The following is a 20211-nucleotide window of genomic DNA, read 5'->3' on the forward strand; positions in this document are numbered from 1 at the left end:
TTACTATTAGATCTAAGAGTTAAAAAACACTTATAGTAGTGTCATTATTACTCCCTATAAATTAGTGATTTAGGAATTAACTCTTCTTATTAAAGGGGAAAAAAAACACAGCATTACCTCTTTTTCTTTTTTCTTTTTTTCGTCCATATCATCATCTTCTTCCTGTTGTATTTCTTTTTGCACTATACTTTCAGGCCTCCACCATTTATAAAATTCTCAAGATAAAATTGTAAATACAAGCTATCTTTATTTATTTTTTTATAAACATGATTACCATTTTGCGAACTCATTTATTATGGAGGGAGTATTGTTTTGCCATTACTTAACCACAGTATATGGCCAAAGTCACAATCATTCTCTAAAACAATTGTGACTTTGGCAATATACTTCTAAAATTTTCCAGTACCTCAAGACAAAATACTTTTAAGAATCAATGGTGATGGCCTAAAAGTACCTAGTGCAAGAAGAAAGATGTGAGAGAGGATGAGAGGAAAAAGATGATGACGTGGAGAAGAGTAGGGAGTTAATGCTGTAGTTTTTTTTTTCCCTTTAATAAGAAGAATTAATGCCTAAATCACTAATTTCTAGGAAGTAATAATGACATTACTATGAGTGTTTTTTTACCCTTAAATCTAATAGTGATATTCAATAGTCCAAAAAAGGCATAACTCTTTGGAAGTTACACCAGGTGTAACTTGATCCCATTTCTATTATTATAATCTATACATCTTTTGGACAATTACTAATTTTGTATTTTTTTTTTAATCAATATTGTTGGATATAAATAAGGAAATGATGAAATTGTTATTCTAAAATACACATTTTGATAATTTGACTTTAAAATATTTGAGACGATATAATTATAAAATATACACCCTTAAATGTTTGTAATTATATTGATGTGGATGGTGTTTTTGACTCTATGACTTAAAAAAAAAAAAAACAAAAACAAAAAAAAAACTTTGTGGATGGTGTTTTTTTTTTAATTTTACATTTTTTTTAATCCAAAAATTAAATGTTTATACTCTTTTTTGTTATTAGTTGTAATAAATAACGGATTTACAAAAAATTTCTACAATATTAAAATAATTAAACGAATATTTTGTTAACATTATATCGTGCTTTGCTTGAGTTATTACTCATTGGTTAGTTTATTTTATACCGTTTTCTTTAAAAGGTATAAGGTATTAGACAATGAATAATAAAACCATTGGTTGTGTTTTTGTGTTTTAAGTTATGGGCAATGAAAGGGAATTTGATTATGTTGAGGACCAAATTTTTGCAAAAGTCCATTTGAAAGCCAGCCAACAGTATAGCCTAAAACATGCAAGACCTAACCATTGTACTTCTTTCTACTTTATCTCATCCCATGTGGCCAAAGCCCACTTGAAAAGATTTCTGGGGGACTTTATGAAAATTTGGTTTGGAGGGCCGAAAAAGAGGATTTTTATACACTTTTGAGTCCAGAAAAATAGGATTTTATGGAAATTGTGTTGACTCTTTGCCTCCTACAATTAAGGTGGCTTTGATATTGTAAGGCTATTATTTGGTGGTCCGAAAGAAGTGGCTCCAATGGGTAAGACCACTTTTAGTAATAATTATATTAAAGCTGCGTTTGGTTGGGTGTAAAATATTTTTCGAGTGTAAAATAATTTCAGGTGAAAATATTTTCGAGAAAGGAAAATATTTTTAGGTGTTTGGTGGCATTTTAAAAAATACTTTGGAAAATATTTTTAAGTGTTTGGTAACATTCTAAAAATGCAAATTTTTTTCTGATTTCTTACATCTTCTCAACCATTTTCTCACATTCCAAACAAATTTTATAATAGAAAATTACAATCCATCAATTTCTAAACAAAAAAAAATCAAAACAACACCATGGCCAAATCATTCGGTCCAACTGAGAGAGGGAGGTGAGACAGGGAGGAGGAAGAGAGAGATCGGTGGGTCACCGATCTCGCCGACGCGATCACGCGCATCGATCTCGCCCGGCTCGAGCTCGACGGCGGGCCTTTGGGTTGAGGACGACGATCTTGGCTTCATCGACATGATTTGGCTTCACCGGCAATCTCCCTCTAGCTCTCTCTCTCTCTCTCTCTCTTTTCTGGTGTGGGTTGTTGCTCTCTCCCTCTCCTTCTCTGTTTTCCAACAGAAAACTCTATTTGAAGGTAAAATAGAAATAGAAAATTTTTTCCGGGTGGGGAGGGATTATTTTACGGTCAATGATACTGATTTTCCGTTTGACCAAAATTTCAGGTGTTGCCAAACACCCGCAAACGCGTAAAATAATTTCCTGAAAGTGTTTACCGTCAAACCAAACGCAGCCTAAGAGAAATGATATGTCTACAATATTTTTATAACAAATTTTAAGTGGCAGGTTGTTACTAGTTATTATTGTTGGGGTAAAAAAGTAATCTTCGTATTGGGTTCAAATTTGAACCAATAACAATTAACTACCTGTGATTTGTTGTAAAAATGTTGTGAACGTAGATTACTTTTTTGCTATTGGTTCAAATTTGAAATTAACACGAAAATTACTTTGAGAGGTGCTACGTCCACAACATTTTTACAACATTTTTACAACAAATCATAGGTGGTTAGTTGTTATTGGTTCAAATTTGAATCTAACACTTAGATTACTTTTTTGTCCCAATAATAACAACCAGTAACATCCTGCCACTTAAGATTTGTTGTAAAAATGTTGTGAAAATGTTGTGGATATATCATTTCTCAATTACTTTTTTGCTCTAATAATAACAATTAGTAACAACCTGCCACTTAGAATTTGTTATAAAATGTTGTGAAAATGTTGTGGACATATCATTTCTCTAATTTAGTCTCTATCATTAACTCATTGACAGAAAATACTTACATGACTAATGGATTACACAGTTGGCAATCTTGAAACTAATGTGGCTAATAATATAATAATAAAAATTTTCAATTATTATTTAAAAAAGCCCCATCAGTTTAATAACAAATCCACGTCAGACATTTAAAATAAATATATCTTATTTATAATTTTAAAGAAAAATAGAAAATCAACTTGCAATTTTTTTTCCTTGCAGTTTTCTTGGCTACCAAACACATTTAAAACCATTGTTCTTTTCCTACGCCAACGATCTAGCACCACCAACTGAAACCAAACAGTTAAGTGAATGGTATTGCTGGTAAATTAAAGAGAAGTTCACAAGAAGAACCTTTAAGGTAGAGGACGAAGGACCAAATCTGGATATAAACCATTATCAACAACTTAATTCAACCCAATGAACAACACAAACTACATGATGAGTAACCAAGACCAAGATGTCATTTCTTTAATGGTAGTGGTGAATTTGATGTGCTTGAGGTGAAGCTTATGCAGATTAGACCGAGCTGTAACGGTTGTGCTTGAGCTCGACCTCTAAATAGTTCTAGAGATAAATAGATCTAAAGGAACAAAATACAAATTCTAAAGTAGATCTAAAGTGATCAAACTTCCACAATTAAAGAGTGTTCCGTTTTTTTAATTCATTTTATTTTTCTTCTAAAATTGAGAAATTAAAATTTTTAATTCGAATGCTGACCTGAGTTAAAATAGTAATTGAATATTTTTTTTATTAGCCACATCAGCTCAAGTGTGCCAATTGTGCAATGTGTTAGCCACGTAGGCATTTTTTTTTTTTTTAGTGAGTTAACGGTGACCAGATTGACTGACTGCAAGTTGAAAATAACAAAGACCAAATTGACTGTGATACTAAAATATAATGACCAAAATAGTGTTTTTGCCTATATTGTTTTGAGGGCAAATTTCCATATTTTTGCACATTTAATAAATTTATTTGTATTTTAAAAATATTAAATTGATTTTGACGTCATCATAGTTTGATCTCAGTTGAACCTCAGTCCGATCTTTAAAACCTTAAACCTCTCCCTTTTATTAGAGATGGCAATTTTTCCTAGCCTTGCTTGACCAGCCCCTCCCCGCTTCAGCCTGCGCGGGTTTTCCTCGCCTCGCAAAGGTGGTGGGGCGGGAATGAGATGGGGTGAGATTTTAGCCCTACACCGCGAGGCAGAACGGGGATAGGTTTAGACTTTTTAGACCCACCCCGCCTCGCCCCATCCATGCCCCGCCCTGCATTGATAAGGGTTAAATTATAAATTTTTCACACCCTGAACCCTACTATTTAAACAAACATATTATTAATTTATTTTATTCTACCTAACGTGGTTCTCTGCCTTTTTTTTTTCTCTCTAGCAAAGTTGGAAATAAGGTACCAATGTTAGCATTTTCTTTTGTCTTCATTAGAAACAAATTTATATACTATTGAATCATTGATTTTGTACTAAGAGATTTTTGTTTTATTGTGATATTGTCTTTTAAAACACTTGGATAATATTATTAAGTTTTTACTAAAAATTAGTTTGATTTGATGGGATAAATTTATTTGTAATTTCAAGTAAACTTATATTAATGAAACATGTTTTATTAAAAAAATTGTAATAGTTGTGGGCAAATCAACAAGAAGTGAAGTTATACAAGGTGGAGCAGGGTTTCGCAAAGCCTCAAGGGGTAAGGATGGGGCAAGACAAAATAATGCGGGGTGGAGGTGAAGACTCCATTGTGAGAGACCGGGGAATTTGGTTGCTCTCAAAAAAGGGTGTAGGCATCGACACCTTCCCTTTTTAGGATTTTATGGAGTCGCCACTTATTTTATAAGTAAAATAATAGAACTTTACAAGCTACAACATGCCTTGCATAATAATCTTCTAATTAATTGGAAATAATTACATTTTAGTAGAAAGAACTTTACATGGCTTTGTTTATTGGTTACAATCTAGCAACAAAAATACAAGGCTTTGTTTCCTAGTTACATTCTACCCAAAATAAGATAAGACAATAAATCTACCAACCCCTAGGATTCAGAGATTCGAGGGCTAGGTTATAGGATGGGAAGGTGTTAGGCACCCACCCTGCTCAGACAGAGTTTGATCTTCTAAACTTTAAATGACCATTAAATACCCATATAACATTACATGCAAATTTTTGTATCAATATTCCTAGATCTAAAGTTGGTTAATGTGTAAAATCCTAGTTTTGTTACATTTATGCAAGGAGAAATCACATCTGAATTTTATTTGTAGGAAAAGAATTTTTAAGAAAAGTTCATATTAAGCCAAATGAATTTTTTGATAAAAAATTTGGATCTGATTTTTTTAAACAAGGAATGGATTTTTTTTTTTTAAAAAGTTCCCAAATCTGATTCCTTAATTAAAGAACAGAATGGATCTCCAAAAGGAAAATCCAAATCTGATTGTTTAATTAAGAAACATAACGTACGGGTTTTAAAAGAAATTTCAGATCTGATTTTTTAAAAGTGTAGAGAATGAATCTTTAACATAAATTCAGATTTGACTTTTGTGTCTTAGGAAACCAAAGAGGTTTTGAAAAACTATTTCAGATCTGAAAACAATGAGTTTTGAAAAAACATTTCAGATCTGATTTTTGTATAAAAAAAACAATGAATTTTTGGAAAAATATTTCAGATCTGATTTTTTTTTTTTTAAGAAAACAATGAGTTTTTGGAAAAATATTTCAGATCTGATTTTTGTTTAAAGAAAAAATGAGTTTTGAAAAAATATTTCAGATTTGATTTTTGTTTAAGGAAAACAAAGAGATTTTGGAAAAATATTTCAGATTTGATTTTAAAATAAAGCAATAGACCTAATATTTAATGGTATGCATTACATCATTACATAAATACATATGCAAAAACATGCATCACATAACCAAAAGAGAATCAAGGCAAACAAAAGGAAGGACATGTTAAGAGCATGAAGAATTGAATCAGTTATATGAACCTGTGAAAAAAATAGATATAGAAATTTACTTGCATGATTTTTTATTTCAATAACGTAAGAGGAGAGAGGGGTCAGAAAAAGAGTCTTGATTTCTAATTTTAATTCCCTATTTTTAGAGGTTTGGTGCTTAGAAAATAAGCTAGGTTGGATTAGATACCAATTAGGTCAAATTCTTATACCTAAAAATTCGAAATGGATGTATTTTAGCTAGATTAGAACATTTCCAGGCTGGGCCTCAAAGTTGTGCTGAGCCCAATTCCCAACTTTGGTTTGATTTGGATTCTTTTTCAGGGATTTTTTGAGTCGGGAATTGCATCTGGACACATTTTTAACTCATATTCCAAAATAAATCCCTTTTATTTTGATAATTAGGTCCTTAAAACAGTAATTATTTGATAGATAAATATTCTAAAAAGACTTGATTATCAACAATTCCCTTGTTATCTGATTATCCATTTTATTCCTATGCAACCAAGCTTATTTCTGATAAAAACTAACAACCAATCACAAAATTATTTAATTAATTTTAATTGTTTAAGTAATCAAAATTAATTTCAATTAATCACACGTGATCAGCTTCACCTTAATACAATGCATGCAGACCGTGAAAACTTGATCTTGTGATATCTTTCAATCCGACGGTCCAATTTGGGAATTGGGCATACCATCGTGACCATTAGAATCTCAAGATCATTTTTATGATATGCAATGACTGATTTAATGCATGTAATGCAACTATAATTTTTGGGTATTTGAAAGGGTCATTTTAGTCATCTTCCAAAACTAAATTATAGGTGCAAAATCGAGTGTCTACACCCATCCTTCGGCCCCATCCTGCCCCATTGCCATCCCTATCCTCTATAGTTCTTTAAACGGTCTAGGTCTAAAACCATGCAAAAATGTCTAAAAACCCTTGTTTGTCAAAAAAAAAAAAATATATATATATATATATACACACACACACACACACAAAATCCCTAACTGAATTTGTTACCAAAAAGGTAAGATCACTTTTAGTAATAATTATACTCTCTCTGTCCCATATTGTTAGTCCTCTATTCCATTTTGGGATGTTCTAAAATAAAGCCTCTTTCTAAAATTAATAAATAAAATTTATATCTTACCCTTTGCTTTATTTAAAAATTCAATGTCATTCTTTTCATATAGTTTAAATTAATGAGGGTATTTCTCTATAAAAAAAATTAAAAAAAACAATTTTAAGGAGGGTAATTTTGGAAACTTATACCTTTTTATACAACAAATAAGACAATAAATGGTGTTCCCTTAAAAAATTGGATTTTTGAAACATGACAAATAAAAAGTTGGGTTTTTGAAATAGAAAAAACAAATTGGGACGGAGAGAGCATTAATCCCAAAAATGTTTTTTTTTTTTTTTTATAAACATAAACTCAATAATACATTAGATTGATATTTGAACTTTTTCTCAAAGTTCACATTAACAATTTGTTTCTTTCCCTGAGCAATAGTGGATTTACTAACAGTTGAACAAGCGACTAAGACGAGGAAAAAAAGAAAAGAAAGGAGTAATAGGTTAGACTAAAAAGTTACCTGGTTTCAAGCTTCCAAAACCAAATTATTAGACAACTAGCAAAGAATTCTATGGTAACAGTAAAGGAATAGTAAAAGAATACTAGTAATTAAATTTAATTGTAGAGGAATTGCAACCCAAAAAATAATAATAACTAGTCGCTAACCCATGCGATGTACAAGATAGATAAATAAAAGGAGAATTAACGAACCTCACGTTAAAAAGAAAGCTAAAAGAATTAGTGAGAGACTGATTTGTCCACCAAGAATTTAAAAGAAAAAAAAGATTGAGAAAGAAAAAGAAAGTGTAATGTTACTTTAAAAGTATAATTTTAGAAACTAAAGCAACATTAAAAAAAATGGGGAAACTATTTGCAAAGAGGATTACAACCTTTGTATGTTTACTTGGCTCAAGGCCAAAATTCAAATTCAATTTTGCAAAAAAAAAAAAAAAAGCCTCACTACACAAATCCACTTTTTGCTCTAAATTATTTTGCAAATCATACACTATCAATAATTTCAATAAACACTATTGCTAAATCTGCTGTTTATTGAAACAAACTTGATGTAAAGCTTGATGTAAAGCCAAACATTAGGCTTTCTAGGGGTTTAACAAATACATTTTTAGCATTTTGAAAAAATGATTGAGCAATAACTTTTGAAACTTGAACATTTTTTTTATAAAGAATATGCACAAATTGTGAATGGTTTTCATGTATATAGCTAATTTAAAAAAGAAAAAAAAATGTGTGAACAATCAAATTATTATAAAGTAATTGTTTGTATTTATCTCAAAAGTCATACCCTTGTACAAATACAAAAACTATTTTATATTTTGTGATAATCCTTGTATAAATACATTAACCCTTGTAGAAATATATTTTACGTTAACTATTTTATATACATATATATTATAGCCTATAACATACTATATTAGATTATATATAACATTCTTTCTCTCAACAACACGGTAAAACTTCAAACTTGACAGACACAAGTTTTTTTTTTTTTTTTTAAATGAAATCAATAGACAGCCACGGTTAGAAGTCAAGGAACTTAAATTGTTGAAGTAGAGCAGTAAGTTCAGGGACGGAACCAGGGTTTAAACTTTGGGGGGGCCAAGGTATAAAAATTTTTTTCCCATGAAAATCTAAGCTAGCATATATTTAATATTAACAAAAGAGGGCCAAAATGAGGTTTTATCCCTTCCTGCAAAATGCCCCCTTTCTAAAATTATTTAGGTATGTGCCCCTATTTTGAAACTCGATTTTTAGAAAATTGAGTTTCAATGAAAAACTCGATTTGTGTTTTGTGATTTTAGATTTGTGATTGTTTTGTGTGTCTTTTTTGTTTAGATTGGATTGTTGCTTAATTTGTTGATAATTTTGGTTTGTTTAAAGGTTATTCTTGTTATTTTTGGGACAATTGGGTTTGTTTAGATTGGAAATGTGATATGTTTTGTGGGTATTTTTGGTTAGGTCCAAAGGTTTTTCTTGTTATTCTTGGAACAACAAGTAAAAGGGTTGGTCAATTTGTAAATTTGGATAGAGGACAGGGGCCAATAATATATATTTTGGGAAAAATTTCAATTTTCTATGTATATATATACTAAGAAACTAAAAAAAAATTGGGATAGGGGGAGGGGGGGGGGGCCATGGCCCCCCTCAGCCCTAACTTAGTTCCGTCACTAAGTAAGTTTATACAGCACACGGTTTCTCAAAAGTCAAAAGAAAGACAACAAAAGCAGTAAACCACTTAACAGTAACTAAACAAAGTGCGAGAGACATATGTGCCAATGGTGTTGGCTTGGACTGGAGCTAGGGTTGAGAGGACAACCACAGACATGCGGTGAGCAACTGGCAGTGCAAGTGCATAGCATAGACATAATAGTGTAGTTTAATTTGTTTATTTGTTTTTTTATTTTTTAAATAATGATTCAGAATGTATTATCTAGGGTTTTTTGTGTGTTAGTATTTAGAGGGCCACGGATTGAAGGATTTACCAAATATATTGGGGTTTTTTCTAAAACTATCGGGTTGAATTAAAACAGAGAGAGTGGAAAAGATACAAACTTGATGGCTATGGTGGCTAACAGTGACGACAACGGACAACGGTGGCTATGTCATGTATGGGAAAGAGAGAAGAAAATTGGGGAGGGAGTTTGGGGTTTTCAATATTTTTCCGGAAGAGATCTGTTTTCATGTTTGATAGAAAACTTATAGGCTATAGTTGGGTTTGTCAAAGGTTTCATGTAGTATTTACTATTTAGTTTAAAAAATTAAATTTTTTTATACATTAAAATGATGACATGAAAAATTGTGAGAGTTTCAGAGACTTCAGTTATTTATATATATAATACGGGTTGGGTTGTGTTGGGTAACCGTACCATATCCATCAAATTTGGGTACTTGAATTCTCAATGCCCAATACCCTGAATTTCCTTATCTAGCTAGTTGGGTAAAACCCACACCCATTGAGTTGGGTAGGGTTGGGTACTCATTGCTAGCAAATTTTGGCCATCTCTAAATACTACATTAACAATATTTTCACAATAATTTAATAGCAATTTTTTTTTTTTGAGAAAGTTTCAACCTATGGCGTATGCTCCTAATGATAGTTTTTTATCATCAGACTAAGACACTAATTAGTTTTTTATGTAGGCGGGGATTAAATCTCAGATCTCTTATACAATCATCAGAAACTTTACCAGTTAAGTTAACTGGAACCCACTTAATAGAAAATTTTAGATAGCAAATTGTTACTCGTTTTAATCTTAACCTACTATTAATATCATTATTATACTCACCAATAATAGTCTGCTACATCAGATTTGTTATGAAATTTTTGTGAACATAACATATTAACGTTATTCTTTTTTTATTTTTTTGAGAATGATATTAACGTTATTCTTTAATGATAGATTCACCATTATTAAATATTGCTTATTGGCATGATCTTCTAAAATCAACATCATTAGGCAAAATATCCTTAAAATTAAAAATCAACATCAAGCCAAACCAGCTTCACTAACCCTTATGAAATCCATGGCTCAAAATTACCAAAAGACCTCTATTCAAGCATCCTGTAAAGTCCTCTAAAGGATTTGGGGATTTTAAACATCCTTTAAGGCATATTCGGGGATTTTTAACATCTTTTAAAGACCTCTATTCAGGCCAAGTGAGTAGAAATATTTAGGCAACTGGCACCTTCCTATGCAAAAAATACTTGAGACTTGAGAGTTCAAGAAGGAAAAGACTGAAAAAGTTTGAATATATTGTAACTATCTAAAAAAAACCTTTCATTTTTATAAATGTATGTATTTCAATTCCCTTTAAGAGTAATTTTTTACCTTATTTCATGGGTCTTGTAAGTGCACAATTGCACATGGACCCAAAGACAACTACGGGCTCAGGCCCAATGAGCCTTAGACAATAAAATTTGTAGAGCGTGGCCTTGAAATCTAGATTAGAAGTGCTGAGAACTTGATAACGGGTTAAGAGTTACAAACACATTTAAATTACAAAAGATAATTGTAAATAGGCCTCCTCGGATGTAAGCCGAGGACTACTTCTGTATTATTTCTATTTCTTACTTAAAAGTTACAATTCTTAGTTTCTTTCTTTGTTGCCGATCCCCCATCTCTCTGGCCTCCACCCTCCTTAAATACTTCCTTCCCTGATACTTTTTGGACAGTGACTAAAAGTTTCAGCCCTACTGTTCGGGGGTCACTTCCCCATCAATGCGGCCAGGAAGGTAGGTGCAGAGCCTTTAATGCGAAGGTGGCAGCCTTTGCCCTTGATATTTTCTTTAACACTGGTGCATCTAGAAGGTTCAGGGTGTCCCCCTTTAACCATTAGTCTTTCCAGAGTTGTGCCTTGACCTTCATAATGAAGTCTTGAGTTCTCTTGGATCTGTCCAAGGAGAAGCTCGCCCTCGGCTGTACCCTCGGATCCTCGGCGTATGGGCTAATTTGTAGAGTTTAATTCTGGAGCAGGTCGGCCCTCCATGCTACAGTCCAAAGGCCCATATGCCCATTTGGGTCCTTTCACTCCCCACAATAGCCCCTCAAAACTCTATTTTTCATCATCCGAGGAGAAAAATAGGGTTTTGATCCCACGAAAACTTTCCCCACACGTTCTGTAAATAACTACACGTGTGAAGACTGTTTCGCGTTCCAGAGGATGCCACTTGGCGGTTTTATTTTCAAAAACGCGCGCATTTATTACCGTAAGTTATACCTTGTCCCTTACGTTCAACGGTGAGATGAGCATCCAACGGTCCTTGTTACTCCATGAAAATTTGGGCGGGACAAATACAATTTCGAGGCCGCTTCCCGCACGTCGTGACGCTTCGGGAACCTGCGCCTTCATTTATTTCTCCAGAGGCTAATCTCATCAAAACATCAGCAATCACCTTTTGTCTGCAGAAATCCGTGGAAATTTGCACAACTTGAAATTTGTAAGTTCTCATTTCTTTTCTCTTAACCCTTTCTCCTCGGACCCTGTCCTCGGCTCCCCTTATAACAGTTCTCCCTCTTAGAACTTAGTTTTTCGTTCCTTTCTGATGGGAAAGTTTAAATGTCTAGTTGATACCGCCGCTGGGATGGAAGGCTTTAGAGCCAAGTATCATATTCCCAGCGACGTAGGTTTAGAATACTGCCCGACAGAAGCCGTGGCCGGTTCTAGGAAGGCTGGAGAGGTTATCATCCCAATGGTAGCCTTCGTAGAAGGTGGGATGACCCTCCCAATGAAGCCTGTAACCAGGGAGTACCTCCGCAACCACCGGTTGTGTCCCGATCAGTGTGTCCCAATCGTTTTTAGAGTTTTGGGTAGCGTCGATGCTCTAAACGAGCAAATGGGTCTGAACCTCACCTGGCATGATGTCGTCTTTATGTACGAATGCCACAAACTCACTGGAGTAGGTTACTACATCAAATCCCGCTCCAGCGTAGTTAGGTTGATCTCTTGTTTGCCCAAATCCAATAAAGGCATGAAGGATGACTACCTCATCGTCTCTGGCAACTAGCACGACGGCCCCCACTGCCCAGTTGAGTGGGGAGATCCAGGTGCGACACCTTTAGGATTTAACTTCCCATCCCATAACTCCCTAAATCATCTAGGAATGTGCATTCGCATTTAATTGAGTGTTTACCTTTAATTTATTATATGTTCTACGCATCTGACCGTGTTTGTTTATCTGGATGTTTTTCTTTGTAGATAAGCAAAACGGACACCCACGCTTGAGCCACTGCAACGTTGCAGATTTGAATAAAGTGCTACGCTCCGAGGTGTTCGTCAGCAGAGACTTACAACTTAGGGCGGCCCACTTGATTCTGGGGTACGATCTCGTCTCCTCGGACTTCCAGGAGATCAAGAATGCAATAATCGCGGGTGACCGAAGGTGTAGGAGAATCCACGTAGCCAAACCTCACTTTTTGGCCGATCACGACATCCCTGACGCCCCTCACACCGTATTGTACACACAGCCCATCACGGCCATCCCACTCGCCGTGCACTCTCAGGCAATTGCTGTCCCAGAGGAGCGAGTGTCTTCTTCGAACACGTTGGACGAGGAGATAGACCAGTTTCGGCTCGAGGACTCCCCTCGACCTCGCGGAAACCCGTTTGTTATCCTTTCCGACGAGGAAGAAGAAGTAGCTGAGGCCTCTAGGATTGAAGGTCTTGTGATAGCGCGTCCAGACGACAGCTCCCCTGAAGAAGATATGGACGAGCTGAAGGGCCTTATGACAGCGAGAGGCGCAAGAGTGGCGAAAAAGGGGACGAGGGGGTCCCAAGTTCCTCCTGCCTTGCCACCACCCCCTCCTCCAGCCGAGCCCAAACCTCCCACAGACGATTCTAAGAAGAAAAGAAAGGTGGATGCCGAGGGGGCTGGTGGCAAGAAGCCAAAGAAGCTGAAACAGCAGCCACCGCCAGCCCAGCAGCAGAAGCTGGACAAGGGTAAACGGCGCACCCGCTCAGTTGAAAGCGGGGAGATCAGGGACATCGCCGAGGTGCGCCGAGCACCAACTACCTGGTCTCCTGACTTGCGATTAGACGGCGCACCAATTCCCTACCACTCCAGCATCAGGGCAGTCCAACAAGGCCACGCCCACCATTTAGCCGAGGTGTTGGAGCATCCTTTTCTGCTGCCCAAGGATATGGAATCCTTGGAGAAAATGGGTCAGCCGCAGCTATTCCTTTCATTAAAAAGGGGTTTAGCTCTGGTAAGTTCCACCTTGCAATTGTACTCTATATTTAATTTGTAAACACTTTACCGTATTTAACCTCCTAACATTTTTACAGTCCATCCAAGAAGTTTTCGCGGCCGAGAAGTTTGTGGATGATTCTCAGAAGCGCGCTGGGATGGAGCAAGAGCTAACGCAAGAGGCAGAAAGGTTTCTAAGCCAGGCCCTAACAGAGAATGGGAAAATCACGTCACAGCTGGCCGACTTGAAAAGAGAAAGAGATGGTGACAAGGCCAGCTTGAAGACGATGGAAACCCAAGTGGAGGGGCAGCGTAAGCTTCTCCGTCAAAAGGATGACGAGCTCGCCCAAGTCCACCAGGCACGCTCTGACTTGGAAAAGGAGCTTACGCGGGCAAAGGAGGAGGCTCGCGCCCACAAGCACGCACTGGAGGCCGCGAAGAAGGCCAGCTATCAGGAGGGGGTGACCAGAACGCAAGAACAGGTGACAGAGGCTTTTGCGGCCTTGTGCCGAGAGTACTGTCAGCAGGTCTGGGGAGAGGCCATAAATGCAGCTGGGGTTCCTCAAGCTTCCGAGCTGAGGAAGCCCGAGAACATTTGGCTTCCCCTAGACATACAGGAAATTGAAGACCCTCTTGTTACTGCTTCTCCTGCCCTTCCTCCTGTGGTGCAAGAACTTGTACCTGATCCTACAGAACCTGAAGGTTCCAATAAAGAGAAGGACAAGTGTGATGGCGCCGAGAAGGAGCAAGTTCAAGACATGGAGCCCCTCGTTCCTTCAACAGACAAAGGGAAGCAAGTTTTGTCCACCTTTGAACTGGAGTTGAAGAGTACTGAGGCTGGCAGCAGCTCCCTCCAAGACCCCCCTGCACAAGCTTAAGGCCTAGGATAGAACATTTTGTACTCCTCCCCCTTTTTTGTATATAATTAATGAAGAAAATTTTTATTCAACTTTCGTTCATGTTGTCTTTGTTTTACTTTATTCTTTTTGTGCTTGCCATGAAAGTTTTCTATAACAAATAGTTAAAGGGAAAACAGAATAAATAAGTATAACTCCACCATGCAAACCACTATGACTTCAAAACAGCCACATAACTTAATTTAGATATTAAATAATGTCACAATTAGACAACTCACATGATGGTTAAACCTTTATAATCTGACATATTGCTTTTAGTAGGATGTAAGGTCCGAAGACCATTCCTTACAAAAATTTGTTTAACACTTAAAAATGAGGAACTTGAGGTCCAAATTAATGAATGGTGAGATAATGATTTCCATAAAACGTGTGATAAGAATAAGAACAGTGACAAGATATTAAGAACAGTGACAAGGTTTGTGGTCCGAGGACTATACTTAACCAAGTTTCTGTTTGATTCTTAAGAATAGTAACTTCAAATGTTAATTTTCCCAAAGTAGGAGGTTCGAGGACCCAGCATAACTAAGGTTCTGTTTAAAAAATGATAAGATATCAATTTTCACAAGGTTTGGGGTCCGAGGACTACACTTAACCAAGTTTCTGTTTGATTCTTAAGAATAGTAACTTCAAATGTTAATTTTCTCAAAGTAGGAGGTCCGAGGACCCAACATAACTAAGGTTCTGTTTAACAAATGATAAGATATCAATTTCCACAAGGTTTGTGGTCCGAGGACTACACTTAACCAAGTTTCTGTTTGATTCTTAAGAATAGTCACTTCAAATGTTAATTTTCTCAAAGTAGGAGGTTCGAGGACCCGGCATAACTAAGGTTCTGTTTAACAAATGATAAGATATCAATTTCCATAAGGTTTGTGGTCCGAGGACTACACTTAACCAAGTTTCTATTTGATTCTTAAGAATAGTAACTTCAAACGTTAATTTCTCCAAAGTAGGAGGTCCGAGGACCTGGCATAACTAAGGTTCTGTTTAACAAATGATAAGATATCAATTTTCACAAGGTTTGTGGTCCGAGGACTACACTTAACCAAGTTTCTATTTGATTCTTAAGAATAGTAACTTCAAATGTTAATTTTCCCAAAGTAGGAGGTCTGAGGACCCGGCATAACTAAGGTTCTGTTTAACAAATGATAAGATATCAATTTCCACAAGGTTTATGGTCTGAGGACTACACTTAACCAAGTTTCTGTTTGATTCTTAAGAATAGTAACTTCAAACGTTAATTTCCCCAAAGTAGGAGGTCCGAGGACCCGGCATAACTAAGGTTCTGTTTAACAAATGATAAGATATCAATTTCCACAAGGTTTGTGGTCCGAGGACTATACTTAACCAAGTTTCTGTTTGATTCTTAAGAATAGTAACTTCAAATGTTAATTTTCCCAAAGTAGGAGGTCCGAGGACCCGGCATAACTAAGGTTCTGTTTAACGAATGATAAGATATCAATTTCCACAAGGTTTGTGGTCCGAGGACTACACTTAACCAAGTTTCTGTTTGATTCTTAAGAATAGTAACTTCAAATGTTAATTTCCCCAAAGTAGGAGGTCCGAGGACCCAGCATAACTAAGGTTCTGTTTAACAAATGATAAGATATCAATTTCCACAAGGTTTGTGGTCCGAGGACTACACTTAACCAAGTTTCTGTTTGATTCTTAAGAATAGTAACTTCAAATGTTAATTTCCCCAAAGTAGGAGGTCTGAGGACCCGGCATAACTAAGGTTCTGTTTAACAAATGATAAGATATCAATTTCCACAAAGTTTGTGGTCCGAGGACTACACTTAACCAAGCTTCTGTTTGATTCTTAAGGATGATAACTGCAAATGCCAAAGGTACTTATAACTTTGAAATGTTAACCAACAAAAGCACGTTTTATTAATAATAATACCTTCTAAGGTTATTTACATTCCATGGGCGTGGTACAATTCTTTCATCTAGGTCTGCTAGTCGATACGACCCTATGCCTGCTACTGAAACAATGCGATAAGGGCCTTCCCAGTTTGGTCCTAGCTTACCCCAAGCTGGGTTCTTAGAAGTGCCCACAACTTTTCTTAGTACAAGATCACCAGGCGCAAGCAGCCTTAGCTTCACGTGAGCATCATATTCCCGTTTTAGCTTCTGTTGGTAATAAGTCATTTGGACCATAGCTGCCTCGCGTCGTTCCTCAATTAAATCAAGACCTTTCTCCAGGAGTCCATCGTTATTCTTCGAGCTAAAAGAACTCGTCTTGAGAGTGGGAAAACCAGATTCTAGAGGTATCACTGCCTCGGCTCCATAAGTCATAGAGAATGGCGTTTCTCCCGTGGACCTACGCGGTGTGGTCCGATACGTCCACAGAACATGTGGGAGCTCTTCTACCCATCTGCCTTTCGCATCGTCCAACCTTTTCTTGAGCCCACTGACTATGACCTTGTTAACGGCCTCGGCTTGCCCATTTCCCTGAGGATAAGCTGGGGTGGAGTATCTATTTATGATGCCCATATCACCACAATACTTCCTAAAAGCCTTACTGTCGAACTGAATGCCATTGTCTGAGACGAGTGTGTGTGGTATACCGAATCTAGTGACGATGTTTTTCCAGACAAACTTCTTGGAGTCAACGTCTCTGATATTTGCTAAGGGTTCGGCCTCAACCCATTTAGTGAAATAGTCTGTCCCCACGAGAAGCCATCTTTTGTTTCCTGCAGCTCTCAAAAATGGCCCCACTATGTCCAATCCCCACTGCGCAAAAGGCCAAGGACTGGAGAGAGGGTTGAGAACCCCTCCAGGTTGATGAATATTAGGGGCAAACCTCTAGCATTGATCACATTTTCTGGCATAGTCCTGAGCCTCTCTCTGCATATTGGGCCACCAATAACCCTGAGTCAGGGCCCTATGGGCTAAGGACCTTCCCCCAGTGTGGCTTCCACAAATCCCTTCATGCAATTCCTCCAGAAGTGCTTCCGTTGATTCAGGGTGCACACACAACAAGTACGGTCCTGAGAAGGATCGTTTGTACAGTTTCTGGTCCTCGGACAACCAAAAACGTGGCGCCTTTCGACGTATCTTATCTGCTTCGGACTTGTCTTCAGGAAGGATATCACTCCTAAGAAAAGATATGACCGGGTCAATCCAACTAGGTCCAGGCCTTATTAGATGGATGCGGGCCGCCTTGGCGGGGGTAAGAGTTGGCTTTAGCAAATCCTCCACAAGGATAATCCTGGGCAAACCCTGAGCCGAGGACGTTGCTAACGTAGCCAAAGAATCGGCATGGGTGTTTCCACTTCTAGAGATGTGAGCTAAGACGAAGGAGTCAAATTCTGCTTGCTGACGCTTGACCTGGGCCAAGTATTCCTGCATTCTTGGGTCCCTAGCCTCTATGGTCCCCGTGACCTGGCCGACCACTAACTGAGAGTCCGAGAACGCATGGACTTCCTTTCCACCCATCTTATGTAACATGTTCATGCCCACCAAGATTGTTTCATACTCGGCTTCATTATTAGTAGCCGAGAATGACAGCCTTAGAGATTTTTCGAAGATAATTCCCTCAGGCAATATCAGAACAAGTCCGACACCAGACCCTCTCTGATTAGCTGCCCCATCCACATACATTTTCCAAGTCGAAGGCACTGCGGCTGTGATCACACCAACTGATTTTCCATCCATGTGTGCTTCTTTTAGAGTTTCTTCTGGCAATGGTTCAGTAAACTCTGCCACCAAGTCAGCGAGGACCTGGCCCTTCACCGAGGTGCGAGGCTTGTATTTAACGTCAAAAGCTCCTAAAATAGTTCCCCACTTTGCCACCCTACCAGAGTAATCGGCGCTGCGTAACACCGCCTTGAGAGGCAATTGGGTCAGAACCACTACAGTGTGAGGCTGGAAATAATGAGGAAGCTTGCGCGTGGCGTGAACTATGGCCAGAAATGCTTTCTCCAAGAGCAGATAGAGCACCTCGGCCTCATTCAAAGACTTACTAACGTAGTAGACCGGTCTTTGCACCCCGCTTTCATTCCTTATAAGGACCAGGTTGACCGCGTGAACGGCCACTGCCAGATAAGCAAACAAGACCTCGTCCGCCTTGGGGCGAGACAAGATGGGTGGCCGAGAAAGATATTGCTTAAGCTGCTAGAAAGCTAACACGCAGTCCTCGGTCCATTGAAACCCTTTCCATTTATTCAACAATTGGAAGAAAGGACGGCATCGGTCAGCTGACCGAGAGATAAACCTATTCAATGCAGCAATCATTCCGGTCAGTTTCTGGATCTCTTTTGGGTTCCGAGGCAGCTGCAAATCCTGAATAGCCTTGACCTGCACTGGGTTCACCTCTATGCCTTTGTGAGTAATCATGTATCCCAAAAACTTTCCGGACCCCACGCCAAAAGAGCACTTTGAGGCGTTAAGGCGCAGCTTGTACTTTCTTAGCACCTGGAAGGTTTCGGCTAGATCTTTGACGTGTGAAGGTATTGTTTTGTTCTTCACCACCATATCATCTACATACACCTCAATGGTCTTCCCTAGTTGCTGTTCAAACATTCTAGTCATCATTCTTTGGTAGGTAGCCCCAGCATTCTTCAACCCGAATGGCATGACCTTATAGTTGTAGTTTCCTGTTGGAGTAATGAAAGCAGTTTTCTCCTGATCCTCCAATGCTAGTGGAATCTGATGGTAAACCTGGAAGGCGTCCAAAAAACTCATTCGAGGATGTCCGACAGTGGCATCCACCAGTTGATCAATACGCGGCATTGGGAACGAATCCTTAGGGTAGGCCTTGTTCAAATATGTGAAGTCCACACATACTCTCCACGTTCCATTCTTCTTTTTAACCACAACCGTATGCGCCAACCATTCTGGGTAGAAAAATTCTTTAATAGCCCCAGCCCTCTTGAGTTTGAGCACCTCTTCCTTTACAGCCTCGGCATGCTCTTTGGAAGAACGCCGAGGTGGCTGCCTTCTCAGCACAATGGCAGGGTTGACATTCAAACAATGACAAATGAAGTTCGGATCTACGCCTGGAGCCTCATAAGGGTCCCACGCAAAAACATCAATATTGTCCTTCAGAAATTCCAACAACTCCATCTTCTCCTGGTGTGGCAAACGTATGCCGACTTGGAAGAACCTCTTTGGATAATCGGCTATCAGAAACTTCTCTAACTCCTCACAATGAGCCTCCTCTCCTGTCACCATTCCAGGTGCATCAGGAGCTGTTAACTGCTATAAGTCTTTGGTGATCAGAGCCAAAGACTCGGCTTCCATTTGGTGCAGCACTGCAGCCGATATGCATTGCCTGGCCACCGATTGGCTGCCGAGGACCTCTTCAACACATTCCCTCGAGGGGAACTTAACCTTAACATGCAAGGTAGAGGAGACAGCTCCAAGAGCGTGTAGCCATGGCCTGGCGAGGATGGCTGTATATGGAGAGTACGCGTCAACCACAATGAAATCCACCTCAACCGTTTTTTAGCCGGATTGAACGGGCAAACGGATCTGTCCCTTCGGCACAACGGCCCTCCCTTCGAAGCTTATAAGTGGCGAGTCATAAGGAGTAAGATCTTCCAGCTTCAATCTTAACCCCTTAAATAGATCAAGGTACATGATATCTGCACCGCTGCCCTGATCTATCATCACCCTTCTCACATCATAGTTCCCTATCCTAAGCGTAACTACAAGAGCATCGTCATGGGGTTGGATAGTCCCTACCTTATTCTCC

Source organism: Castanea sativa, chromosome 4, assembly GCF_040712315.1.
Source record: "Castanea sativa cultivar Marrone di Chiusa Pesio chromosome 4, ASM4071231v1".
In the NCBI taxonomy this organism is placed as follows: Eukaryota; Viridiplantae; Streptophyta; class Magnoliopsida; order Fagales; family Fagaceae; genus Castanea; species Castanea sativa.